Below are 4,896 nucleotides of genomic sequence, written 5' to 3'. Positions count from 1 at the left end.
TTAATATCTGAAAAATATTCATTTCTGACAGCTTTGAACTCTTTATCAGAAATTATATCATTCTTTCAATCTCTTCTAGCAGTAGTCAAATGTTTTCTTTTAGATGTGATATTCTTATTTCATCAAGATTTTGAATACTCAGAAGACTTTCTCTTTAAAATATTATCTTTAACACTTACTAAAATAATAGATGTAATGAGCTTCACTCTATTCTCAAGCATTTCATTTGAGATATCTTGATCAGAATTTCAATATAGCTCACTCTATCTTTCAGATTTTAACAGTTTTATACTTTCTTTAACTGCCTTTCAGTCAGCCTTTTCAAAGTTAAACTGATTACAGAGAAGAGAGTTTTCACTCATTTATTTCTTACTCAGTTTAATATTAAATTGAATAATCTCATAATCTGATTCTGATGTCTCATTTGAATTAATAAATCAGTTTATAAGTCTTTTATTTATTAGATTTTATGATATAAAGATTAGATCTATAATAGATTTCTGTTTCATATCTTTTCTAAAGAATGTTTATCAATCAGACTTGTTAACTAAATCTATTGAATGCTTAAAGATTCATTCAATCAGATTATCAGCTCTTACTGCTCTTTTGCATTCTGAATTTCATCAGGGATGATGTGCATTGAAATCTCCTGCAATTATAGAGTTTCTTGATGAAGTTATGTTCAGAAATCCTCTATTAATTGTCCAGGTGTTATTATTTTTCTTCAATGACTTTTCATTATAGACTACGGGCGCTAGCCACCCGCAGGATGCATCTTAAGCTAATTACATTTAACCCCCTATAATTAACCGACCACCGCGTCCGTCCTCTCAGGCCAGCCACTAATTTCCAGGGGTGTTAGTTAGTGGCTGCCACCGCCCACTTGGTGGTGTACACACCAAGCTTCTGATTGCTGATCTCGGCCTCATTAGATGCCCATAGGCCTACCAATCAGCTGTTGTGGCCTCGCCCCGTGTTAGGGACTAATCATAGGCTTGATGACTGCAGTCCTCCCTGCCAGTATTAGGGCTTGGCAGTGAGCTTGCAGGCTCTAGCCTATCAGAGTGCCCTGTCTAGGGCCTAGATGCGCGTCTAGGCCTGCTAGTCGGGTGGTTTTCAAAATCATTCTCTGTATTTGGGGGGGAGCTAGGCTCTGATGATGGCCCTAGTTAGGGACTTGCTTAAGTAGTGTATAACCACTACATTAGACTTGACTCTATATTGTTAGAACCTTGACAGGTGCACAGTAGAATAGTGGGACATTGGCATCCCATGCCGGCCCTGGTGGGTGTTCGCAGGATCTCGCTTAACTAGTGGCTTGGCTTGCAGTAGGGAGTTCTACCCCGCACCAAGCCTTACTAATTAGGCTCAGCCCCTATTACATGGGGGCTTTCATGGGTAAGAAGTGGCAGGTGCCAGCGGTGGGATTTGAACCCATGCACCCCTAATGTGTGCGGCCTTGGTTACCAGTCTTACCAACTGGGCCACGCTGGCTCTTTTGAAGCATTCTTTGAGATGCGCGGATGCAATTCATATAACAGGTAGAATGATGAATGCTTGAAGACTGCATGCTACTGAATTTGCATAACTAATAGTGTCTGATCAAGATATTCATCTCTTAGTTATATAGACTTACTTACTAGATATTTTATTAGCATGTTACTCAAGATTTCATTCAAGTGTTTTATCTTCTTATTCATCTACAGATGATATAGTATTGTTCTACAATGTCTTATCTATAACTAGCTTATAAAATGCCTCACTACTTCTTCTACAAGATTCACACTGTTATCAGTTAGAATCTCATACAGTATTTCATAGTTAATATAGATCTCATTATATAGAAACTTCATCATCATCTTCTCTATTATCTCTGAAACTGCTTTCACAACTGATCAGTCAGTAGTATAATTAATAGCAGTAATTATTCAATAATTTTCATTTAGTGTTCACAGCAGTATGTCTATGAGATTCACTTCTTATTATTTAAACAGTTGTATTGTATATTTTATCTGATATTGTACTTTCTTATATTCTAACTATTTCTTAGATTCTTTCATAACCTGATAATTCAGGCACTTATGAGTATACACTTGAATATTCTCAGTCATGCTTGACTAGTACACTCTTAATTCAAGTATGCTCATGAGTTCAGAGTTTCTAAGTGACTGAATTCCTTGTATATATGAGTTATTAAGTCATGTCTATATAAATATTCTAGATAGAGAGTTTCTGTGTATTCTAGATTACAGTAAAGCATAACATCATTTTTCAATTTTCTCAGCTTGAAGTTCAGAAGTATCTCTTTTACTACTTTTATAAAATACTTATTATCTGACATCTTGTCATTTTTTAAGTAAGAGATCATTGTGTTCACTTATTCTGATTTCTTGCATTCTCTCAGTATATTTAATATAAACTTCTCTTATATCTGATTCACAGAATTCTCACTTATGAAATCAGATCTGTGACTGATTGTATTAGATATTACAGTATTTAATCCCTTCTAATATTTAATATGAAGATTGTACACTTGAAACTCTGAGAGTCAATGTGCTAAGTATTTAAAAGGTTTTATTATCAATTATAGATAGATAAGACTTTTATAATCTGTGATCACTATTATTATATAGTTATTATTAATATATCTATTTCATAACATCAGTATATATTTAATCACTAGTAATTTCTTTTCATATACTGAGTAATTGAGCTCAGTATCTAATAGTTTTCTACTATTATATATCACTGAGTGCAGCTTGTTAATCTTGCTCATCTGTAGAAGAGTGTCTCTGATAGCTCATTCAGATGCATCTATCTCAATGTAGAAAGATTTATCACAATTTGATTGAATAAGCACTGGAAATATTATCACACATTCTCTCAGTGTGAGAAAAGCCTTCTCATATACAGTATTTCAGATAATTGAATGAAACTTCTTCTTTCACAGATTAGCATTTATTTCTCTTAAGAGATCTAAGAGTAATGCAGCTATTTATACAAAATCTTTGATAAATCTGTAGTAATATGAGATTAACTTAAGAAACTATTATATATAATATACATTTCTCAGCTGTGATCAATTCACTATAACATTTAATTTCTTCAGAATAAGATGTATACAGTTATTACTTACTACATATTCTATGAACTTCAACTCTTTCATTTGAAATACACACTTTATTGATTTAATATAGAGCTTATACTCTGTCAGAGTTATAAGCACTTCATTAAAATGCTTCAGATATTTATTATATAAGTTTGAGAAGACTAGAATGTTATTCAGATATATAAGATATGAGATTTTATTCTGTTTATAAAGAATTATATTTATCATCATTTAAAAGATGATAGATGCATTTGTCAGATTAAATAATATTATCAGAAATTCAAACTTTTCTCATTGTGTATTAAATGTGATTTGCAGTACTAACAGTTCATCTACACATATCTACTAGTATTCTGAGAGAAGATTGATCTTTGATAGATATTAGGTATTTTTAACTATATTCAACTGTTGTTGAATTCATGACAGTGAATATTCATTCTTGATCATGAGCTTGTTAAGTGCTTGATAATTAATACATATCTGTCACTTCTCATCTATCTTTTTTATAAATAGAACTGAAAAGTCTCACATACTTAATAAGAGTTGTATGAGATCACATTCTAGAAGGTCTGTGATCTGACACTACTGTTCTTCAAGATACATTTGTGACAGAGAGTACATATTATGATTGACTGATTTTATGTCCTCTGTGTCAATCTCATGTATAAATCCTCATTTCAGCAGTAATTTCAGTGAAAGATCTGTTCAGAAGATCTTTTTATACTTCTTCAGATGTTTCTTTATATATCTGTTCTTTCATACATTTTTTATCTTAGTTTTCTCTGCTTTCAGATTCTGTATAACATACAAAATGCTTTCAGATAAGATCTTATAAATCATTCTCTTTACTTATTAATACATAAGCAGATTTAACTCTTCTATATCAGAGATATGAAATGTTCTTCTTATATCAGTTAATAGAATTGTATGAATCATTTTGTTTCTATCAGTCAACTGTATATAACATGTACATCATTGAATCTGCAAATTGAATCTTTGAAATCAATCAAGTCTGAGAATAAGATTATATTTCACATTCTGCAGCTCTCACACTTAAATATAGCAAGATCATTCTTCAAAGTGCAAGAAAACTCTTACTCTTACAGATAATATTAAATATTAATTATCAGATAATCTTATATATCAGAGATTCTTCACTCAGCAGACTTCTTTCAATCTTTGAATTATATAATTATTAATATATTGTGTAGAAGCTTCTGTGTCTACTAATACTTTTACAGTCATCTCTCAATTCTTATTTAAATACTCTTTATACATTAACATTTCAGGTCTCAGAGTATTGAGATGAGTGTTGACTTCATTCTTATTCATATCTCAGTCAGAAGCCTGCTTTCTCTTGACATTCACAGAATTCAGAGAATTATCTAACACAGATATCTCTTTCACTTTAAAGACTTTTTATAGAATATCAGCAAGTGTCTCTGAGCTCACTGATTCTGTTAGTTTTTTAACTCTCTTACTTTTCTTGACTATGCACACTGTGTGCAATCTTTTATATCATGATTTTAGTATCTGCAGTTGAAGCAAGCTCAATGCTTATAATATTAAGATTTTCACTCAGAGAATTTCTTTTTCAGAGAATTCAGCACTTTAGTGATAACATTCAAATCTAGATTCATCATGTCTGAGTGTGTAGCTTGTATTATAGAAGTCTGATTATCTATTCTTCACTGAGATATACTCAATTACAGTATTTTCTGTTGTAATTGACTCACTTATTCTCATACAATGAGAATATTATATGCTTCTTTCATTATGTCTGATTA

At 31.6% G+C, this 4,896-nt stretch overlaps 1 pseudogene across 1 annotated transcript; it reads right to left on the bottom strand.

The window, feature by feature from the left end:
* Window positions 1-1,413: 1,413 nt before the first annotated feature.
* On the bottom strand, window positions 1,414-1,494 carry BDBG_16822 (annotated as a pseudogene). The gene has a single exon. The product of its transcript is annotated as a tRNA-OTHER (tRNA).
* Between the last annotated feature and the right edge of the window lie 3,402 nt (window positions 1,495-4,896).

The sequence above is a fragment of the Blastomyces gilchristii genome (assembly GCF_000003855.2).
Source record: "Blastomyces gilchristii SLH14081 genomic scaffold supercont1.5, whole genome shotgun sequence".
Taxonomy (NCBI): domain Eukaryota; kingdom Fungi; phylum Ascomycota; class Eurotiomycetes; order Onygenales; family Ajellomycetaceae; genus Blastomyces; species Blastomyces gilchristii.
Note: the sequence above shows the minus strand (reverse complement) of the source record. Positions and strands in the feature narration are given on the sequence as shown.